General features: G+C 34.1%; 1 protein-coding gene across 4 annotated transcripts in view; it reads left to right on the top strand.

Moving 5' to 3' along the window:
- Positions 1-24744, top strand: part of HNF4G (hepatocyte nuclear factor 4 gamma) — a 121251-nt gene that overhangs the window by 39744 nt on the left and 56763 nt on the right. For all 4 annotated transcript variants that reach the window (XM_035708391.2, XM_025478049.3, XM_035708394.2 and 1 more), the window contains exons 2-3: positions 8633-8687; positions 11560-11647. The gene's annotated coding sequence lies outside the window, so the exon portion shown is untranslated. The remainder of the gene's footprint in view (positions 1-8632; positions 8688-11559; positions 11648-24744) is intronic.

Genomic DNA, 24744 nt, shown 5'->3' on the forward strand with positions numbered 1-24744 from the left:
GTCTCATACAGGATATGGGGACTTTGTTTGGTGATGTCTGATACTCATTCTCACATTCCAGAAAGGAAATACCCAAAGCAAAAGTTTACTTAGTCCAAAGCTAAATAAGTGCAAGATTTGCAAGATCTTTTGGTTGATATCAGTAATGGTTCCCTGGGGTGCCTGGGTGGTTCAGTCCGTTAAGCGTCCCAACTCTTGATCTCAGCTCAGGTCTTGATCTCAGGGTCCTGAGCTCAAGCCCTCATTGGGCTCCATGCTGGGAGTAGAGACATTATTATTATTATTAGTTATAATAATATTTATGTTGATGATGATAATGATGATGGTTCCCTAAAGAAAGGTTTTTCAGATAATGTAAGACATGTTTTAAAGGGTGCACATTGGGATGCCTGGGTGGCTCAGTGGTTGAGTGTCTGCCTTTGGCTCAGGGCGTGGTCCTGGAGTTCTGGGATCCAGTCTTACATCGGGCTCCCTGTGGGGAGCCTGCTTCTCCCTCTGCCTATATTTCGCTGCCTCTCTCTGTGTGTCTCTCATGAATAAATAAATAAAACCTTTAAAAATAATTATTTTTTTAAATTTTTATTTTTAAATAATAAAAATAAAAAAATAAAAAAAAAAACAAAAAAAAAGAAAAATAAATAAATAATAAAAATAAATAAATAAAGGGCTGCACATACCAGTGAAAAACTATACACTATGGAATAGGGGGAATCATGTAGTAAATCATTTTTCCTTAGTCACATTTTAAACTTTTTAGAATGATTTTGCTTTTTAGTAAGAATTCGCCTATTTGTGACACCCCTTGGATAGAAATTAACTAGCTCAATGTTATGATACAGTACACAGAAAGTTTAATATGTGGCATCTGAGCAAAAACCTCTTTAAATACACTGTGAGCACAAAGAATTCCTGAAAAACGACTGGTATCTAAATGGTTTGAAAAAGTTACTATAATTCCCTACAGGCGCAGTTAATGAAGGCAGTACCTATCCCTATATTGAAAAGATGGACATGGTTTTCAAATATAGTCAATTTATGTGGAGAGACAGAAGATACTTATTTCCTTTAATCCAGTTTACCATTTAATCTATAAATGCAAACCATGTTAAAGGATGCTTGAAAAAAATAAACTTGAAAGTCAACATTAACCTCCCAAGGACCAGCTGAAGGTGCTCCAAAGACAATAAAAGCAAAATTTCATTATACAGACTTCAAGTGGGTTTTTTAAAAAATACCAAGCCTTTCCAACTAAAATGATGAATGCTGTTCTGATTCTAATTGACAAGTATTATATAAAAAAGAGTTCTTGCCTTCGTTCTTATCAAAACTGTGGGGATTTCCAATGATAGGACAATATTATGTGGGTGGAAACTTCTCAGAAGAATAGAGAACTTATCAGTATTTACTTAAGTTCTATTACATTCAGAGCCATAAAAGCAACTACGCTCATAAATTTATAGCCAGTCAAGGATATTGCCTCTTCCCCCAAAGAGGCTAGATATTAAAGGAGTACAGTGAATGAGCTCAAATCATGAAGTGGTTTCAATATTGGAACAGTTTTCCTCCTTCATATTTCAACTTGTAGCCAATATGCTATGAAAAATCACTGGCTAGCTAACTTTGGGGCTTTGGAAGCAAAAAAACAATCTTAACCCTTTTTTTCTTACAGATTTTATTTTTCTTCCATAATTGGTACGTAATAATAGTGTTTGCCCATGAATGAGCTCTAACCGTAGGTGCGTGATCACCCTACTTGCTTTTTATAATTTCAAATTTGTAGATAAAGATGTTCATAGAGGTTAAGAAGCTTGCCCCAAATCATAGCAGAAACAAGACATAAGCCCAGATCTTTCTGATTTTGAAGCTAGTCTAGGATTAGCTTCCTATTTCTGCTGTAACAAATTACCACAAACTGAGTGGCTTGAAATAGCATATATTATTTTATATGTTTTTGTTTTTTTGTTTTTGTTTTTTTTATAACACAAGAAGTCCCAAAGAAGTCTCCTTGGACTGAATTTAAGATTCAAGAGGGCTGCATTGCTCTGGAGACTGATGGAGAATCTATTTCCTTACCTTTTCCAGCTTCTAGAGTTTTTCTCTACTCCTTGGGGCTCGTGGCCCCTTCTTCCATCTTCCATCTTCCAAGCTAACAATCCGATCATTCTAATCTCTATTTCTGTCACCACATCCCCTTTTCTAACTCCTCTGACTCCCTGTTCCATATTTTAAGGACCCTTCTGATTGCATTAGGCCCAGCTGGCTTTTTCAGGATATCAGGATATTCACCCTCTTTTTTTTTTTTTAAGATTTTATTTATTTATTCATGAGAGACACAGAGAGAGACAGAGACAGAGACAGAGACAGAGACAGAGACAGAGATACAGCCAGAGGGAGAAACAGGCTCCAGGCAGGGAGCCCGACGTGGGACTGGATCCCGTGTCCCCAGGATCATGCCCTGGGCTGAAGGCTGCGCTAAACCTCTGAGCCACCCGGGCTGCCCTATTCACCTTCTTTTAAGATCCTCAACTTAATCACATCTTCCTAGTCACTTTTGCCATGTAAAATAACATATTTGGAGCTTCCAAGGATTAGGACATTTTTGGAGGCCATTATTTTGCTTATTGCAGAAGCTAAGGAAGATATAGATAAACATAGTACAGTTGTGTGCAGATTAATATTAATAAAATTAATGTTAATATATTGATATTATAATTTAGTAGACCATATATAATCAGTAAGATTAATAATCACTAAAATGACTATGCTAGTATAATATAATAGAAGTAGTTTGGGACAGATAAATCCTTGCTCCATCATTTACTAACCTCAGATAAATCTCTTAGTGCTATTTCTTTAGAGTCAATACGCTGGTAAAATTATACCAAATTTTATTCTGTAGAACAAATAAAAACATATTTAAACACTTACCTGGTAGGTGTTTAACAAATGCTTGTTTCTTCTCCCTTATTTTTAGAAAATAACAAAGAGAAAATGGTTAAAATAGTACATGCTGCATGCAAATATCACAAGTACTGAGTAATAACAATTAAACCTGCAAAATCTGTTTATTTTCTAAATATGTTTAACATTCTGTGTCAGCCTTATTTTTATTTAAGAAATAATATTGTGCTACCCCTCCCTTTTTTTCCTCTCATATTCAATGCCTGCATTTTTTTTCCTTATAATGTTAAATTTGGGCATTCGAATTAATTCATTAGCCTGATGATGGCTTCTTCTCATACCATTTTAGGTACTTATTTTTTTAAGATGAAAGTTTTTTTTATTGTTTTAAGTGTACAGCTAGTAGTTTTATGGGACATGAATTCTGAGTCAGTCTTTTAAAAATTACTTTTTTTGATTAATCACAATCATGTTACAGGATGGTTAGAATTAATAAGTTCTCTCTCTGCCTTGTCTTTTCTTTCTTCTCAACAATTTTTCTTTCTTTTTTTTTTTTTTTCTCAACAAATTTTCAGGGCAACTCCTAACTGTTGCTTTTTAATTCTTTTCTGTTGGAGTGCTACTCTATAATTCTTGATCACATGCCCCTCGACTTTAAAATAGTATTATTGACTCCTGCTCTGAAAGTTGAGGATGTGTCCCCCTTAACTTACCCCATCTCTCCTAGCCCTTCCTTTCAATATTTGACATTTTTATTTTTCGTTTTGTTCTTTTATTGATTACTTTTATAACTTGAAATAAAACAGTTAAAAATTAATTTCTTTTTCCAGCAAGTCTAGACTCTTAATTTTTTAAGACAAGTTATTATTACTTCTACTAATTTCTTCACCTTTTCCTTCCTCCTGTGGCTTACTTTTGGTCAGCTAAACTTTTATGTTCTCAAGCTTATTTATATTTATATTTTTTTCTTTCAGTAACCACCACCAAGTCTTCCTCTTTTTTTGTATTTATATTGATTCTAAAAGTTGGAAACGTGTAAATAATGTTGGTAGTCCACAAGTACCGTCTAAAGCTGAGGCTATACTTAACTTGGATATCGGTTCATCCCCAGAAACCTAAGATACCCTTGGAAAAAAGTTAACTGTGCTCAAATGATTCTTTCTTTTGTTTATTAAGCTCAATTGCTTGAAATCATTCTAAATTTACATTTGCTTTACATCTGGGCTTTAACTTTTCAGACAGGTTTGTTCTTAACCCTGAAATTTCAAATTATGTTTCTTTTTGTTTCTCAATTTGCTCTTACCTTACCCTCATTTTTTTTTTTAACCCTCAATGCCTATTGTTGTCTCAGATTTTCTTCCCCCAAAACGTCCCTTGTGGAGCTCTACATATTTTTGAAAATCTCACAACGCAACACAATTGGAGGATTTCAAAAGATGAGTGTGGGCCTTTTTTCATCCTTTGACTTGAGATCCCCATGGGCCTGTTCAATTTTGAAGCTTATATTCTACTTTAGTATGGGAGATATATTCTAGTTTTTTTCTTTTTTTTTTTAATGATTACTTCTTTCCCATTTCTTTGTTTTCATTTTCTCTTCCCGTTTCTGTTAGTTGGACCTCCCAGGTTAGTTTTCTTTGTCTCTCTGTATTTTTATTCTTTTTTCTTCATTTGTTCTTTACATAAGAAATATTTTTATTGCTTACTTTTTAGGCTTCTGATGCACTTTGTATTTTGGTTATTATGTGTTTAATCTCTAGGATCTCTTCAGTTCTATAATTATTTCTATTATTTATTTTAATATTTTTAATCTATAAAATATACCATACATGCATAAAAGCAAACAAAATATTATTTTCAAGACTGTCTTGGCTGTTCTTATTCTTTTGAACACCACATAGATATTTAGAATGAGCTTATTAATATTCACTAAAAATCATGCATGAATTTTCATTGAAATGCAATAACCTTACCAATAAATATGCAAAGTCCTTGATTTATAGAGTCATCTGTTGATACTGTCTTCAACTTTGGGATTTTCTGCATAAAATCATTATATATGTTCTATAAGTACACTATGCTTTTATAGAAATCAGTCTTAAAAAAATACAAAAAGAAATCAGTCTTTAGAAAAAAAAATCACACCCCTGTTTTCTTTACTCTGAGGTAAAGGAAAACCTGTATTAGTCAGTGATTGCTACACTAATGCTGCATAACAACAAGAAGCCATAAAATGCTCAATGACTTACTCTTTATTTTTATACTCTCAAGGGTGTTAATAGGATTGATCTAGGCTAGGCTCTTTTGGATTAGGGCTAAACCACAGAGTTCGGATTATATTTCAGGTCTGAAGTACAGTTGAAGGGACAGTGGATAGAGGGGCATATTCTTTGGCAGATGACAGGCACACAAGACAGCAAGCCAAGCCATGAAAACAAAGTTTCTGTTGCATGATGTCCACTAACATTCTATTAGTCAAAGCAGTTTTATGGCCAACCTCAACATTAGTTGGTGGGGAAGTATACTCCACTCACAGCACAGGCACTGTAAAAGTACCTAGCACAGGGTGTGGTTGTATAATCCTAGTGTAAGAAACTGAATAATTGGGACAATAATCCAATTTATATCAGAAGGAAAGTATATGAATATGAGTATTCTTGGTATATATGATTTTTTGTTTGTTTATTTTGCCATTAAAAACTTCCTCAAGCTCTTTTTTTTTAAGAATTTCACTGATAAGATTAAAACGTTACTCATTGACTTGTTATATAAGTAGCCACTTTACTGAAGAGAAAGGGCCACTTATACTCTCTCATTAGTATGAGACCTGTGTTCAAACTATCCAGTGAATATTCCTCAGTATGACCAGTATTTTCACTAACTCTTTATTTGCCCAAATCCTATTGCCCTTCAATTTCCAATCTTCAGATCTCTCCGAGTTATGTGTTGGTATTTCTTCTTTCTCATTCCTCCATCCACTTGGTGAACAGGTCCTGTCAGTTCCAACTCAACATACCTTTCAAATCCACTGACTCAATTTTTATTCATTAGAATTTTTCATCTGCAACCAAGAGTTTTACCCTCACAAACATTTGGAGTCAGAAACATCTTTAACAAGAGAATTCTGAGAATGTCCCATGTTTAGAGGCCTCAACTGCTAGAACCTTGGCTCTCCACTGACTACAGGATAAAAACTGGATGTCTTTAGAACAGCATTTAAAGCTCTTTATAGCTTAGTCTCAATATTTTTCTCTCCTGAGGAACATTCAGTTTCCATCTCTCCTCATCCACCACTCAAATCTATATGGAATGCTGACTTTCAAACTCTTTACTCTTCTAGATGACTTTCTCACTGTTTCAACTATCATCCACTGTCTTCTACACTCAATAAGTCATTCACCATGCAGAGCCAATTCAGACATCATTTTTGCTCTCAGGCTTTACCTGACCCAGTCAGTGTTCCTCTGGGGAATTTTATCCCATTCTACCGAAATACTCATTTAAAAATTTCTCTCTTGGATTCTTTACTTTTGATTATAAATGTATAAAAAAATTCTTACAAAAACCAGGTGACATATACAGAAGAAAATAAAGTCTATAATAATCACTGTTCTCCTCTGCTTAAGAGAATACAGTTAATAATTTGGTACTGTTTTGTTTTAAAGGTCAGTTGGCTTCATTTAACAACATGGCAGAGGCATTTTTTCAATTACATCTCATTGTAAAAAATTAATTTAGCTATTTCTCTCTCACCCTAGATTGTTCATTCCTCCAAGGAGCATCTATTCTCTCGTAATGCCTTATTTCCAGTAAACAGTGCAATGTCTGGCAAATAGGAGACATTTAATTAATAGTTTTGTGAATGTTAAATGAAATGGGAATATGTTTCTAAGTCCAAATATCTCAATGAATCAAAAAAAGTTTATTAACTACAGTCAATGATAAATTCTAAAAATGGTGGTATTTTACTAATGTCAATACATCTTGTTTTATCAAAATATCATTTTTTGGGACACTGGCACTGTGGCAAGGCAATAATTATGTTGTAATTGTTTGTCAATCCTATCTTCCCCTGTTTTGATGGTTGGAAATTTTTTACCATAAGGAATTCAGTCACATAAGGCTTTAAATATTGATCAAATAATGCTGCAGCCTAAATACTGGAAAGGATTCACAGGGTTAAATCATTCTAGTCCTTCTTTTTTCTTCCCCCTTTTAAAGAAATGTAACTCTATTGTCTGATCTCCTTATGGTCCTTGTCACAACTGTATGGCTTTTAATCACTCATACATTCAGTGAGTTACTGCACTGCTGGAACCTTAATAATGTTCTAGTTTGTTTGGATGATCTTCCTGATAAGGTCCTGACAATCTCTCAGTATAATGGGAAGACAATCAAAATAAAAAATGCTCTAAGAGTTCAGGTAGTAGAGCATGCTATTATTTTTCACAGAGTGCAAGGATATTAAAATACTGACTTCCATGCCTTTGATTGAGTTTGTGATGAAATTCAAGAAAAATTGAAAATTTGAATTATTCTACTGCCAGTAGGGACTGTATATCATGAGCAGAAAGCAGGCATATATAACCAACTGTTGTATCATAATCTCAAGAGTGTCAGATTGTCCTTCTTTTATAGGAGTTTCTGTAGTGTGTCTAGGCAATTAATTCATTATATAGCTCTTTTATATTTGCAGTTACCACATGGAATTTTACAAAAATATCAAATGTCAACTTTACTGCACATTGTTTGAATAAATAATAATAATGATGATAGAGTATTTCAGATTTTTCAAGGTGCTTTCCATTAAATTATCTCATTTAAACTCACCAGACCTCTTAAATAAGCAGTGGAATTATAATTCTCTGTTTGCTCCCTCCTTTCTGGCTCCTTCCCTCCTACTGTTTCCCTATTTCTCTTTCTTTCTTTTAAAGGAGAAAATTTGGTATATGGGAAGAGCACAGAATATAAATTCAAGCATTTAATCCCATTCTTGCTCCCATTGAATTATTTGGCATTGGGAAGATCACTTTCATTTCTTAGAACCTTGGTTTCCTAATTGGCAAAATAAGAATAATGCAGAACTATATACCTCAAAGTTGTGAGGATTAAAATGAAATATAGGAAACATAAAAAAAAAAACAAAAAGCAAATGCAATGTCCTTGTTAGGTTCTTTTAAAGGGAGCTTGGGATAATGGAAGAGAGAACATTTTGGCCACACTGCTTTTTAATTATAGTACTTGATCAAGTGATCTAACCTTCCTGAGCTTCATTTTTCTCATGTATAAAATGGGCCTAATAATTCCTATCTTGTGAAATTATTAATAGAAAAAATAAGGAAACATATATACTGTTCCTAACACAGTTTTTGAAACATTGTATTGTATAAACTCTTAAAAATTGTTTGTCTTCCATCTTCCCTCTTTCCTACCTTATTTCTTCCTACTTTATTCTTCTTCCTCCACTTCAACTTGTATGGCAGGGAAAATGGAGCACATGATTGCAAAATCCTGAGATTGAATAATTAAAACATTTTTTAGCATCAAGACTTTTCTCTTTTTCAAATAATATTGTAAGCTGCAGTTGAGAAAAGAGAAGGGGATTCAAGTCCCCATGCCCCTCTTTTGAGTGAAAACCCTTCCTCTCATGTCGTAAAGCCTGCCTTGAATCCTGAACACTTTTCACAGTAGAATTTGAAAACCACTGTTATAGTGCAACCTCTTCATTTTACAGATGAGGAAACTGAACTTGAGAAAAGTTGAGTGACTGGCCTAAACTTGCAAAGCTGGTAAGTGGCAAGCTAAGGCTAGAACTCATTGTGTTTTCACTTTGCCCCATTGTTCCCCTTACTAAGTGATGGTACAGAGTGCAGATATGTATAATTAAGATCCCTCTCTTGAAGGATAGTACAGTCTATTTGTGGAGGTGGAATTTAGATTAAAAAGTTGAAGAAATGTAAAGTGGCATGATATAGCTATGAAATAGATGGAATAGGTAAATACTTCAAGAATAGAGGAACATGAATGATCATTGTCTTTTGGGATGGACTCTACAAGCTCCAGGAGAGCAGGCTGTTTTTGCTCATTGTCATTTTATTCCCAGTGCAGACAGAAATGCCTGACTTCCAATAAGACACTATTACTTGTTATTTTGAATGAAGTGAATAGATGGGGTAATGAAGTATATAATCAAGTCAAACTTAGAAAAAGTCCAGGGATTTACAAAATATAGGTAAGGGTGTTTAAACTGTGGGTTGCTCTTCATTCTTGTGCGATGAAATAAATTTGGTGGATCATGATTTACATGTAAAAAGTTCCAGTGTCATTATGCCATGAAGATTGTTTGGATTTATATGTGATACTGACATATAACATGTTTAGATTTTTAAAATTTTTATTTACTTATTTATTTGAGAGAGAGAGCGAGAGAGCAAGAGAGAGAGCGAGATGGCAAGAAAGAACATGAGCAAGTTGGAGAGGGAGAAGCAGGTTCCCTGTGAGCAGGGAGCCCAATGTAGGGCTCTATCACAGGACTCTAAGATTATGACCTGAGCTGAAGGTAGCCACTTAACTGACTGAGCTACCCAGGCTTCCCATATAATATATATGTTTAATTGTGTGTATACTTGGTCACAATTTATGTCTCACTTTAGGTCATGGTTTAAAATGTTTGAAAAATACGGTTTTAGACAAAGGAAACACTAAAGTTTGAGGCAGGCATATAAATGTTTTGTGGAAGAATAGTAACTTTAACAGAGTTACTAAGTCAGAGGTGAAAAGAATAGTGAAATCAAGATGAAGTTGAAATCAAGATGAAGTTTGTCCAGAGGAAGAGGAATCCATTTGGTTCTTTAGCTACTGAAGAATCCTTGGGGATCCTTTTTGCCTTCCACTGTTTCTACACTCCACACTAGAAAGATTAACCAAACTACACTTTAGAAAGATTAAGTCATCAGGAAAGGTAAATTTGATTGGAACTGGGGAGTCCAAATAGAAGACTATGCAAAAGAGTTATCACAGAATGAGGAGTTGTGGCCTTGACTGGTGATAACTAGTAGAGAAAAAGTTTCTTGCCATGACTGAGGGTTAAAAAAAAGGTAAGTGGATGGGGTTAAAAAAAAGGTAAGTGGATGATATTGACATAGAGCCCAAATAGCAATTTCTTAGAACTGAGGGGGGAAAAATTAGGAAAAAAAAGTAGGACAATAGTCAAGAGAAGATTTAAGATGGGAAGGAGGTGAGAATCTGGGATGGGTCAAGCAGAGAGAGTCAATAGAGAACACCCCTAAACATGACTAGAAATGAATCTAGAAGAAGATATCAAAATTCTAGCTACAGAGATCACCTTGAAAGGAAGAGAATTCAATTTCCTTCTTCGGAAATACCAGAGGGAATGAGAGGGATACTGATTGTAGACGATAGAAACTTAACGTGTGAATAAACATTGCTTTCAGTAAGTTGAAGATTGACCAGACACAACTATTTTAATCAAGGATATAGTATTACTCTACTTAAACTTTGTGTTACTAACAAGAGACATTTTTTAAGTGTGTAAAAACAATGTATTTGTTGTATAGGAAACATATGCTTTATTCAACCTAAATTTGTCTGAGACACTACTGCCACTTAAGAAATTACAAAGTTCTGAGTATTCTTCATTTATGGGTAAGTTAGGAAGTTAGAAAGAAGATGATTATTGTATGAAAATTTTGGATCCTCTATCCTTAAAAATTACTTAAATGAATTTGATAATGATAAAGCAAGTTCTGAAAGCTGGAAATACAATTAGAGAGGGATAAAATATGTTCACATTAGTCAAGCCTTTCTTCTTAATTTGGGTTTATCTGCCATTCAGAGGAAACTTAGAAGTAAGCGTTAGAATAATTATAATTTAAATAAAAAGCTATTGCTCAACTTATTTATTTAGAAAAGGAAACTAAATAATACCCCTTTGTTGTTTACCAAAGTATAGATATGATGGCATTACAGATGCCCATAAATGTGTGTATGTGAGTTTACATAATTAAGAGCACATTAGTGTGTGTGTGTGTGTGTGCGCGGGTGTGTAATGAAACTGTCTCTAGGCATGGTCAGGTACAAAGGTCCATCACTTAGGTCTCAGAACTAAATAAACATGTGAGTTTATGATTATTTTATTGAGCTTTCTTATTTTATGAGCCACTAATGGCCCTTGGATCAGTTATGTTGATGAGCCTGGAAACCTACAGCTTCAATGAGATTTTATTTATTGTTTTTATTTTAAAGTGCCAAGAAGAAAATGCCCAGTTCCCAGTCTTATTTTTCATTTACAATAAACCATAGAATAAAACTTTTTAATGTAGAGATGGAACTAAAGTATATGTTAAGTAGTTTCTAACTGGCAATTTGTTTATGACTTTCTAATTTACTTTCAATTTCCAATGCAAGTTGTTGAACTTTTGAGTTTATTTCTTACTATCAACTTCAGTATCAGCTTATGTTGCTTTTACACATGCTGAACTTATTGGCTAAATTTACAGGGTTATGTGGTTTAGCATTTGTGAGGAAATAATGTATAATGAGACACTTTTTAAAATTTGTTTTTGCATGTACTGTAATTTATTCATGTAATTTGTATATAGTTCTGTAATTTATTCATGTCTTTTTTTTTTTTTTTTTGAGAAAAAAACTGTAAACTTCTGTGGGAACTTGCAGACTTAGATGGAGCTATTCATCATTCCAATTTAGTCTTTCCGAATTTACCCGCCAGGTAAGTCCCTCCCCTCTTCTAGGGCTAGGTAAATAAATTAATGATGTGAGGTAAAGAAATAGCTCCAGTTCCACAGGAAAAGACTTGAAGAGTGACAAGTAGATGCCCCTGACTAAAGTATTGATATTCCTAATATTCATGAATAGATCGAGTTTGAAAACTAAGCATAAAAGTTTTACTTAATGTAGTAGTTGATACTTTGGGTTACTTATCTATTAGAATTAAATAACCTCCTTACTCTACTTTTTTATCAGCATCTTGCCATTTTTATTGATAGCACCTCTACTAGAGTTTGTCATGTGAAAGAGACATTTGCCAGTTTAGCTTCAAGTATCTTAAATATTTTGGTTTTCTAGATTTTTTTTAAGATTTATTTATTTATTCATGAGAGACACAGAGAGAAGCAGAGACACAGGCAGAGGGAGAAGCAGGCTCCCCTCAGGGAGCCTGATGTGAGACTTGATCTCAGGACCAGGAGATCATGACCTGAGCTGAAGGCAGATGCTCAACTGCTGAGCCACGCCAGCATCCAGCATCCCTGTTTTTGTTGTTGTTGTTGTTGTTTTGTTTGTTTGTTTTTTAGATTATCCTGAAGTTAAAAAAGAAACCATTTGACTTGATACATGAGTGTGTTCCATGTGGTTAAACTGTACCATTAAATTTTGAAAGGATTCTAGGTCACTTTTTGAATCACAGACTTTTAGTGCTAAAATATTTATTAAAATCACACCATGGAGAATGAAAAATATTATTGCCTGTTGAATCCTGTATATTCAGAATTAAGTCCTTCAAGTTTCTTTATATACACAAGAGTTAGAACAGTTCACTTCTGGTGACCAATTTGGAGTGGAAGTTTAAAGGATATCTAAGCAAGAAACACCCATTTTCTGTGTATACAAATGTTCTAAATAAGATTTATGTCCAAGTTAAATAAAATCAAAATCTAGTGTTTATTATTCTGCTAGACCTTGCATTTCTTTGCATTACCACTTGCACCATTGCAAATATTATTATAACAAATTCCCATTATTCATGACTTTACATAAATTCAAATGATTTTGAAATTCAAATGATTCTAGTGACAGAGGATAAAAATCTTTTAAGGGAACTCCTATATATGAGAGCTCTAATAATACTTCCACAGGCATTTCTAAAGTCCTAAACCTCGTTGTTATATAGATTCCAAAATCCAAGTCTTATAGAATCGGATTTTTAAACAAATATTTTTATCTTAGTGAAGATGGTAAAATTTATAGCAAATTAAGAGCTAGGTGTTGAATCTGGCAACAGAGTAGCTAAATAATGGAGCGCACTTTAAATAAACTAAATAAAGTGGCTTGTTAGACTCGAGTCCATATATGTGACGTGGTGACCAGGGAATGCCTTTGGTATCAGATAAATTTAAGTTGGAATCTTGGTCTCGTCAGGGGTGTGTGTTCCTGCTCAAGTTACTGCACCTTTTGAGTGTCAGTTTTCTCATCTATAAAACTGAGGACAATAACACATCTTACTGTGTAGGATCTGATTAGGATTAAATGAGAAAGAAGAGGGCCTCGCAAAATGCCTGGCTCAGAATTGGCCCCTCCTACGTGTTAAGCACAGTACTTTCCTTTCAAATGCAACTTTCTGAATTGTCCTGCAGGAGCTCCAACCCTTTTTAACAGATCTGCCTCTTCTGGTTTTGCTCATGAATGAAGACAAAAGATTATTTTACCTAAAGAAGTAGAAATGATTGCCTTTAACAGCAGTTGTATACACCGAAAAGGATGGGTGGAAGAGGGCTATATTTCCTACAAGTTCAACTTTTTATTTCTTGCATATCTTAAGAATTTTTAAAATCTACACTTTTTTTTGTTGTTATTTTATAATCCATATGGAATATTTGGTTTTTCTTCTGCCTTTGAGAAAAAGAAATGTGTGAATCCTTCACTTGTTCATAGTTTCAGACTAATAATTACTCACACTGAGTATTTTAAAAATGTCAGTTACAATAGTAAACAATTCACACGTATTAACATACTTCTCAGTTATGTATGATATTATTTCATTTTTACACGTAAGGAAATTGAGGCAAAAAAGAATTTAGGTACATTTCCCCAGGGTCACATAACTAATAAGTGATAGAACCAGGATTTGAACGTTTGAAGACTGCCTTCAGAGCCAACCACTTATTCACGGCACAGTAAATAATCAGAGATAAAGTCAGTCTAGAAAATCATACCAGGCTGTGTCATTAAAGAGGTCCTGTCACTGTTTTTACTGTTTTTTTTTTTGGGGGGGGGGGAGTATGTGTGTGTGGGTGTTTTGTGTAAAGAAATTGCTATGCTGTGTGACTACTTATTTGCTGAATGAACATTTTGTTTATTAGAAACAAGATAACAAGAGGGAATATAACAAGTGTTCTTCTATATTTGTTTAACTACTGTGCGGGTGGACATGAAGGAACATTTTACCATAAGCTGAAGAAATTTGAAAAATCTTTTCAATCCCTAATGTTTAGATATTTTTTGGTGTTCAAGTAAGAATTTTGTTTTTGGAAACAATCCTGTGCAATTTAAGAGTAATGTAATTTTTATCGAATGTATATTTAATTGCCTAATAGGTAATATTTGGCTTATCTCTGTTATACATAAGGTAATTATTTTATTAATCAAAGTAATTTATCAAGAATTAATAACACAAAGCCTTAATAGGTTAACTGGAAAATATCTAACATGTGCATTGAATTAAATCCAAACCTGGGGAAAATAACCTTCACTTTTTTGAGCAGGACACATATTGATTGTACATGTGTGCAGCCACGATGGAACCCATGTTGGAAGTGTGTCAAAGAGAGCAAAGCTGGCAGCTCTGGCAAAATGCGACAACATGACTGTACTTTAATATGCAAATACAGGTCTTCTATAGGATTTTCAGTTTTACTTTATGTAATTTCTCATCAGGGAAATTAAGAGTGAATAATAAATATAACATTTAAAATAAAACTCAGTTGGAGTTTAAGATAGTCTTCACCACTATTAATTTCTTCATACCTAAGTGTGATATCTGAATAATATTTTATCTTATTTCTTGAACCTTGCCCAAAAACAGCTGAGGTAATCCATAGTGTTATACATATTACTGCAGCGTAAGTAAAGGACTCTCCGTCTCCAGTCCTAATAATGAATGATCTTGAGCGAGTAACATCATTTCTCTGGGTCTCATTCTCTCATCAGAGGTTGGAATTAGGTTGCTGACTTTCAAACAGTGCTCGGCCGAGTCAAACACATCTGGAGTGCTTTTATTTCCCATACAATTCACACTTTGTATTTTACCTATGGGTTGCTTGATATTTGTTTAAAAGATACTTCCATAAATTAAAGATTTGAGGAGCCCTTGGACTAGATTACATCTGGAAATCCTTCCACCATTACCATAATATGATCCATTTCTTCTTTTCTAATTCCTGTGCTAGAATTAGACAAAGTACGAATGCTTTATACCCCAGACTTTTCATGGGATACTCATCTACCCATTGTACCAGTTGCAGTTACACTTGTTTTTCAAGGTCCAACTCTATGGCCATCTCTCTGATGAATAAACTTAGTAAGTCAGGGAAAAACTCTCCTTTCTTGGAATTTTAGTAACAGTATGTTAGCATATTTCTTTATGAGGCACTTACCTGTACTTCATTCTATCATGGTTATTATGTCTTTGAATTGTTGCCATCCCTAATTCCTTCAGGGGCTAGCAAGTGTATGGGGATGAATAAAAGATAATGATGAGATGATAGGGCACTCCCTGGAGAGCACATATGTCATCAGGAGGGGTCAGAGCCTTAATGGGCTTCCTGGAGACTGTCCACAGGGAAATTTAAAATCAATATTACCAATTGTGTTTCAATAAAAAAAATGTACACTCGAATGTCTTATGAAAGTTTTAGCTTTTGGAAATTTACATTAAAAAATAAAAATCAAATAATGCCAGAACAACAACAAAAAATGAGTGATGGCCACTTACATATACTTCTGGACTGCATGTGTGTCTTCATTCCTTAACATGAATGCAGTCTATTTATTTATACCTTTGTTCAATAAAAACTAGTGTATATTATTAGAAATGTTCAGATAGCCTTTTTATATGGGCCTGAGTAAAATCATGATATTGATAAAAACTAGTGCAAGCCTGACTGTCAAGAGCAATAGGACAATATCTTCAAAATGATAAAACTGTAAGTGGGTCATCTTCAAAGGTAAAATCTTTTGCTCTTAACCTCAGTGTCCCCTACTTGATGCTTTGCAGTATAATGTAGATACCTTCTAGAACAAGGAGGTTAAGAAACATTTCACAGTGTTACTATAGTTAAGAAAGAGGCAGATGGATTGGCCAGTTGCCTGGAAGAAAAGTCTCATCTAAAAATTTAGGAGGGTTTTAGTACAGCCTTCTTCTGTTAATCTTAAAGGAGATCATTTCCATTAAAGACCGGTTTTCTTTTTTTGCTTTTCCTGAGCACCTTTAGTACTCGTAAATACCTTAGAATATGTCAGAATACTGATGAGTTTATATTCTTTTAAATATTGGTCTGCTGGTGATCACACTTACTTATTCTCATCAAAACAATTTTAATTTTAAATTATCCCAACAAAATTTTAAGCACTCACATTTTAATTCTCTAAATGACAGTGATAATGTTTATACCAGATTTAAACTAGTGTTTTATTATTGTTTCCTATTTGAAGTAATTCCCCATTAAGCTTTCATATTCTAGTTGGAATTTTAATCTAATGTTTTATTCTCTTTTGACTAAAAAACAGAGTATTCAGTAGTGACTGGGTGTTTAGGAGGGATGCTTGAACATTTCTGAACTCAGTGACCTATGAACTTAACATGCACCAGCAAAATAAAGTTTGAAATGATGTGTTTATGATGCTAGCTTTCCAATTATGAGGAAATCACTAATTGTTTATCGTCTTGCAGTTTACTAAAATAAGTACAAAATTGATATTATACTTCTTTTAAAAAGCGAGTGATGATTTACTAGGTATGTATTCATTTATTTCAAATAGTTTGAATAAAATTTCTGCTTTTATTTTAATAAATCAGCCAAGAGAAGTTCACATTTTCTTTCTAACACAAATGTAATTCTTTAAGTAGTGCTGATGGTGCAGAGTTCCCTGCAATACTCAGTACCTTTGGTTTTTAATAGTCCTGTTAACAAAGTAGACAGAGACTATCTTTTTTTTATAAAAAGGATAATCCACCGATTTCCCTGAGGAAATTCCGGATCCCAGGGCCCCTCCCTGCACACTCTTGTAGTTCTGCTTTCTTTCCTCAGCCTTTGTTACACTGCCCCCTGCATCTCACCAAGTGGCCTCACAGTGTAAATTGTTCAGGTTATTCATCTGTCTTTTCTCCTTAAAAAAGTATACAGTCTATGCAACTGTCCATGGAAGTTCAGTTTCACTGATACAAAGCTGAGCTTATTAAGAAGTCTACTTTCCTTAAATCCAAGGAGAAAGCTAGTATTTAAATCAAAAGTAGATAATATTTTTAAACCAAGTATATAGCAGATAGTTTCCTTGAAGATTTATCATAACATTCTTTGCAAGACAAAACAGGCTAAGATTTTAATAAGTATTATTATTATTTATAGTTGCTTAGAGTTATTCCTGTATGTTAATATAGTTGGTCAATAATAACTAATAGGATTTATGAAAAGAATAACCAACTTAGCACAATTTTCTATGCAGATGATACTTTCATATGAAAGACCTCATTGGATTATAACTACCCTAGGATCAGTAGTAGTATTAATAGTGGTGTTATTACAGATATATGTAAAGATTCAAAAATAAAGTTAAGAAAGACTAAAGTTAAGGAAGCCAGTGGATAGCAGCTTTCAGAATGTAAATCTTTTTTAATGAAATACAATTTTAGTAAAACTGACAATGTTTTTCACTTTGTCCCAACATGTCATTATGGGACAATAATCTCAAGTAAATATGAATTTTTTAATCTCAGCATTTCTTAAAATAGAAATTATTAGAAACAAATCAAATTATTAAATAGGAGAATGGTTAAGTATATTATTATACATCTTCATGATGAGCATTAAGCAGCCATTACAAATCTTGTTTTTTAATAACATAGGAACGTGCTGAGCCAAAGGCAGACACTCAACCACTGAGCCACCCAGGTGCCCTTTAATCCATTTTAAATTATTTTTGCACATGGTGTAAGAAAGTGGTTCAGTTTCTTTCTTTTGCATATTGCTGTCCAGCTTTCCCAACACCATTTGTTAAAGAGACCATCTTTTCCCCATTGGATATTCTTTCCTGCTTTGTTGAAGATTACTTCAACAAAGATTACAGGTTTACTTGTTACTTTTGTGTTCTCTTCTACTGATCTGTGTGTCTGTTTTTGTGCCAGTACTATACTGTTTTGATCACTATAGCTTTGTAATATAAATTGAAGTCTAGAATTGTGATGCCTCCAGCTTTGCTTTTAGTTGCCAAATTGCTTTGACTATTTAGTCTTTTGTGGTTCCATACAAATTTTAGAATTGTTCCAGTTCTGTGAAAAATATTATTCATTTTGATAGGGATTACATTAAATGCATAGATTGCTTTGTGTATTATAAACATTTTAACAATATTTGTTCTTCCAACCCACAGCATGTAATGTTTTTCCATTTTTTTGTGTGTTATCTTCAACTTTGTTCATCAGTGTTTTATACTGTTCAGAGTACAGGTCTTTCACCTCTTTGGTTAGGTTTATTCCTAGGTAACTTACTGTTTTTGGTGCAAATGTAAATTGGATAGTTTTCTTAATTTCTCTTTCTGACGCTTCATTATTTTTTTCTGACGCTTCATTATTAATGTAAAGAAATACAACAGATTTCTGTACATTGATTTTGTATCCTGCAACTTTACTAAATTCATTTATTAGTTCTAGCATTTTTTTTTTTTTTTTTGGTGCAGTCTTTGGAGTTTTCTCTAAATGGTATGTCATTTGCAAATAGTGAAAGTTTCATTTCTTCCTAACTAATTTGGATGCCTTTTATTTCTTTTTGTTGTTTGATTGCTGAGGCCAGGACTTCCAGTAGTATGTTGAATAAAAGTGGTGAGAGTGGACATCCCTGTTGTGTTCCTGACCTTAGGGAAAAAGCTCTCAGTATTTCCCCATTAAGGATGTTGGGGCAGCCTGGGTGGCTCAGCAGTTTAGTGCTGCCTTCAGCCCAGGGCCTGATCCTAGAGACCCCGGATCAAGTCCCATGTCAGGCTCACTGCATGGAGTCTGTCTCTCCCTCTGCCTGTGTCTCTGCCTCTCTCTCTCCTGTCTCTCATGAATAAATAAATAATAATTTTAAAAAGGATGATGTTAGCTGTGGATTTTTTATAGATGGCCTTTATTATGTTGAGGTATGTTCCCTCTAAACCTACTTTGTTGAGAGTCTATATCATGAATGGATGTTGTACTTTGTCAAATGCTTTTTCTGCTTCTATTGAAATGATCATATGGCTCTTTATCCTTTCTGTTACTGCGATGTATCACACTGATTGATTTGCAAATATTAAACCATCCTTGTAACCCAGGAATAAATCCCACTTGATTGCAGTAAAAGACTTTTTTAATGTATTGTTGGAGGTTTTTTGCTAGTATTTTGTTGAGGATTTTTGCATCTAAGTTAATCAGGGATATTGGCCCGTGGTTCTCTTTTCCAGTGGTGTGTTTATCTCATTTTGTTTTCAGGGGAATGCCAGCCTCATTGAATGAATTTTGAAGTTTTCCTTCCTTTTTCTGTATTTTGGAATAGTTAAAGAAAGAAGAATAGTTATTAACTCTTCTTTGAATATTTGGTAGAATTTGCTTATGAAGCCATCTGGTCCTGAACTTCTGTTTGTTGGGAGTTTTTTGAACATTGATTTCATTTTCTTTGCTGATTATCAGTCTGTTCTATTTCTTCCTGTTTTAGTTTTTGTTATTTGTTTCTAGGAAGTTATCCACTTTTGCTAGGTTGTCCAATTTGTTAGTATATAGTTTCTTTATAATATTCTCTTATAATTGTTTGTATTTTTATGGTATTGAGTGTGATTTCTGCTCTCTCATTTGTGATTTTATTTATTTGAGTCCTTTCTCTTTTTTTTGGTAAGTGTGGCTAGAGGTTTATCAATTTTATTGATTTTTTTTTTTCCCAAAGACCCAGCTCCTGGCTTCATTGATCTCTTTTATTGTTTTGTTTTGTTTTAGTTTCTATATCATTTATTTCTGTTATAATCTTTACTATTTCCTTCCTTCTGCTGGTTTTAGATTTTGTTTCTTGTTCTTTTTCTAGCTCCTTTAGGCGTAAGGTTAGGCTATTGAGATTTTTCTTGCTATTTGAGATAGGCCTGAATTACTATAGAGCTCCCTCTTATAACCACTTTTGCTGCATCCCAAAGGTTTTTTTGGGACATTTGTGTTTTCATTTTAATTTGTTTACATGTACTTTTTAGTTCCTTTGATTTCCTGGTTGACTCATTCATAAAATAGTAACATGTCACTTAACCTACATGTATTTGTGGTCTTTCCAGATTTTTTCTTGTGGTTGACTTCTAGTTTCATAACATTGTGGTCAGAGAAGATGCATGGTATGACTTCAATCTTTTTGAATTTTTTAAGGCTTGTTTTGTGGGCCAATTTGTGATCTGTTCTGGAGAATGTTCCATGTGCACTTGAAAAGAATGTTGTATTCTGTTGTTTAAGATGAAATGTTCTGAATATATATATATATATAAAACATATATAATATGTTCTGTTAAATCCATCTGTTTCAACGTGTCATTCAAAGCCATTGTTTCTGGCAGCTCTTTTCTGCCCTTTGGTACTGTCCCTATGCTTTAATAAAACTACCTTTTCGCACACCCCCCCCAAAAAAAACAAAGCCATTGTTTCCTTGTTGATCTTCTTTTTAAGTGATCTGTTTATTGATATAAGTGCAGCATTAAAGTCCCCTACTATTATTGCATTATTTCCAATGTTTTTCTTTATATTTGTTATTGTTTTATGTATTTGGGTACTTCTATGTTACGTGTATAAGTATTTACAATTGTTATATCAGGATGGTAAATGAAAAGAGCAAGATATACAAATATACAATGCATGTGATCACAATTATGGAAATGTACTTCTGAGTCCTGAGCCTAAATGCTCCAAAGTGCAAATGGCTCAGGGCCTTCTCTGGGATTCTTTTGTTCCACTTTTTTGCCTGGCTGCCCCTCCTTCAGGTCCCAGATTAAATGTTACTTTCTCAGGGAAGCATTTGCTGACCCTCAGGGTCACTTCAGGCTGGGTATGTTCCTTTCTCATTTCTATATTCTCATAACATTTAAATTTCCTTTAACATATTTATTTTGATTATAGTTAATCACCTTGTAGTATCCCTTGAATATCTATCTTCCTCAATAGACTATAAGCTTCATTTGAGCAGTAACTATGTCAGCCTTGTTTGCGCAACTACCTGGCACAGAGACTGGAACATAAAATGAATTCAGTAAACACTCTTTGAAGAAATGAATGAATGAATGAATGAATGCAAGGCTCTGTGCTGAGAACATTTCACGTAATCTTATTGAGACCCCACAAAGATGTTATGGATCTTTGTCACATTTTATGGATAAAGAAACTAAATCTAAGAGAAAATTGTCCAAAGTTATATAGCAAGTAATTGGGACAGCTTAAATTTAAACCCTGATATCTTGGATTATAGTGCCCGAGCTTTTAGCATCTGATTGTGTAAGTCGTTGCACAACTAATGCAACTAAGAAGACATTTATACCCTGTTGAACTACACAAATGGCTTTATTTGTAGGTCAAATATGGTAATATAGGACAGCCCAGGTGGCTCAGTGGTTTAGCGCTGCCTTCGGCCCAGGGCGTGATCCTGGAGACCCGGGATCGAGTCCCACGTCAGGCTCCCTGTATGGAGCCTGTTTCTCCCTCTGCCTACGTCTCTGCCTCTCTTTCTCTCTCTGTGTCTCTCATGAATAGATAAATTTTTAAAATCTTAAAAAAAATGGTAATATGTCACCAATTTCCTATTTATTAATAATAATGAATTTATAAATATGTTAAATATATAAATTTGTATATATGTGAAAAGAGCGATAGAATTGCTGTGCGGTTTTCTGCATATTATTCTATATTCCTCAGATTTTCTATGCCAAATATTTATCATTTTCTGTGGAAAGAAAGACAGTTGTTAAAATCTATTCATCCCATAATGGTGAAGCTAGATCTCACGTCCATTTCTTTGGCACCATATCCCAAAGAATTTCCACTGAGTAAACAGACTCTGAAAGAGAAAAATCAGAGTTCTGTGTATTGCATAGTTGATAACTCTCTTGTGAATTGGTGTATAATTGGCAGTTGATCAACTTTTCTGCTTAATGTAATCCAAAGTCAATCTTTAAAGTGCATTTTTAAAATTTCCATTTGAAATTCTATGTAAAACCTAAGGCCATGGAACAAGAAGCCACATTTAGTCTAGATCATTGAAACTCTTAATTCATGTTTTGAGCTGGTTAAATATATTTCTTTATAATATGTCTTTCACCTTCTCTGATATTTTCTCTCACAGACACTGCTAGCAATCAAATTTATAGCATCCAGTTTTAAAGACATATGTTTTATTTATTGCAAGCATTAGTAGTCAAGATAAACATAGCTTTCAAAAGTTAGTTTTGTTCTTTAAACCCACCAAGGTAACATAATTTAAAATTTATTTCTATAGTTTTCATCATACTTTTTCTCTTGACTTTCCTTCCTGTGATTACTATTTTGATTGTTCCTGCTCTTGAAATAGATAAAAATGAGCAAGGACTCTGAATAACAGCAGGTTGCTACCACTCTAGTCTGTTAAATACTTTTAGCAGAAAAAGATAAAATATCTTGGCATATAGCATTTGATAGGCATGGAATTAGGGCATGCTGCCTACACACAGATCCTGATGATTGTCAAAGCTACTGGCTCCATTTAAGTCTACTCCAGCTGCCCATTATACGCTGGATCCGAAGAATTAGATATAACTCCTAAGTGATTAGACAGGGCTTATTCTTACATATGGCTTACCAGTCTTGAATGAATGAATGAATGAACCCTAACTAGATTCTTAATTTCTAGCTGTTGTTTCTTGATGATTACATTGGATTTGTTGGCCCCGACCTTACAGATGAACCTGATTGCTCTTCTGGATTGTCTTTAAAAACCAGGCTTTGAGGCAGCAGTGGCTCAGTGGTTTAGCACCGCCTTCAGCCTAGGGCGTGATCCTGGAGACCCTGGATCGAGGCCCACATCAGGCTCCCTGCATGGAGCCTGCTTCTCCCTCTGCCTGTGTCTCTGCCTCTCTCTCTCTCTCATTAATAAATAAAAATCTTAAAAAAAACAAACAGGCTTTGCCAAATTATTTCCATGTAAGCTCTCTACATATCTTAAAGTAATAGTTAATTGACCCTCTTAAAGGGACCTCAGCATAATTTCTCTCTGAACATTGACAGTATTTTTAATATATCTTAATAACTAGATTTAATTAACCTGATTTGGTTTTCCTTTCTTCCTTCATTGATCATATGTATGTTGAATTTGTGTTATCTGCAGAGGCGTCAGCTAAGCCTTGAGAGAGAAGACAAAATACACTTAAACAATAGTCTTTGCCTAACCATATTGTATACTTTAGTTAAATTAGTAATAATTTGCCATAGTTCATTTGCAGAAATCACTCTATATCCTTATAGATGGAACCTGGCCAAATTCAGGCAAACAAACAAACAAACAAAAAATTTTAAGATTTTTTTATTTGTTTATTCATGAGAGAGAGAGAGAGAGAGGCAGAAAGAGAAGCAGGCTCCATGCAGGGAGCCTGATATGGGGGACTCCATCCCGGAACTCCAGGATCTCGCTCTGGGCAGAAGGCAGGCCCTCAATTACTGAACCACCCAGGTGTCCTACAACAAACAAAAATTTAAAAACCTTTTCTAGGCTTACAATTTTTAAGTTGATTTTGAAAATTCACCTTCAGAAGTGAATTCAAAAACTGAGTAACTTAATTATTTTGTTTAACATCTCATCAATTTAAAATATGATAAAACTTAGATTTGTTCACTCTTTTCTGAATGATGTCATTGCTTTAAAATTCATTTTCTTTTTTTTTTTTAAGATTTTATTTATTTATTCATGAGAGACACACAGAAAGAGAGGGAGAGGCAGAGACACAGGCAGAGGGAGAAGCAGGCCTCATTCAGGGAACCTGATGTGGGACTCGATCCCAGAACTCCAGGATCACGCCCTGGGCTGAAGGCAGGCGCTAAACCGCTGAGCCACCGAGGGATCCCCTAAAATTCATTTTCAAAATCTTTAATTTCTTTCATGATAATGTTTACCTTGGGACAGGCTTCTTTTGCCAACTCACAGACAGGCTATTCTTTTGCATGTAATTCTATGTGCGGATTAGCCTTTCTTTTTTTAAAATTATACTAATAAAATTTATAACATGATTTTGGCTCTAGGACTTGCCACATTTAATACTTCTAAGATAGATATAGCTTTAATAATTTTTAATCTTTTGATGTGTACACTTATTTGTTTAAAAAATCTTTAATGGCCTCCAATCATGCATGAAAACAAACCTGAATATATCTGTGTAGCTCTCTCTAAACCTCCATAATATGATCCCACTCTAAAGGTCTAATGAGTTTCTCATGCATTCTTTCAAACATCCATTACTTGCTTTCTTTTTTACCCCCAAAGTCTTATTTACACTTGTTCACCAATTAAAATTTGCACATTCCGTAAAGCAATGTTAGAGCTAATACCATTGATCACTCTTTTCTTCAATTATGAATTGTCCTCTGAATTTCAGAAGTAACTAAGTTAGAATAATGTAATTGCCCAGTTATTCATACTAATTATTTGTGTCAATTTTTCTCTCCACAGATAGGTTGACTCCATGAAAATACAAAGTGTATTCTCTATCTTTATGTACTCAGACCCTAAGACAATGATATTCCTCACTAAGGACCACTTAGTAGGGAGTTTAGAAATTGCTTCTGCTATATATAATTTGACAAGATTGAACATTTGG

The sequence above is a fragment of the Canis lupus genome, chromosome 29 (assembly GCF_003254725.2).
Source record: "Canis lupus dingo isolate Sandy chromosome 29, ASM325472v2, whole genome shotgun sequence".
Taxonomy (NCBI): domain Eukaryota; kingdom Metazoa; phylum Chordata; class Mammalia; order Carnivora; family Canidae; genus Canis; species Canis lupus.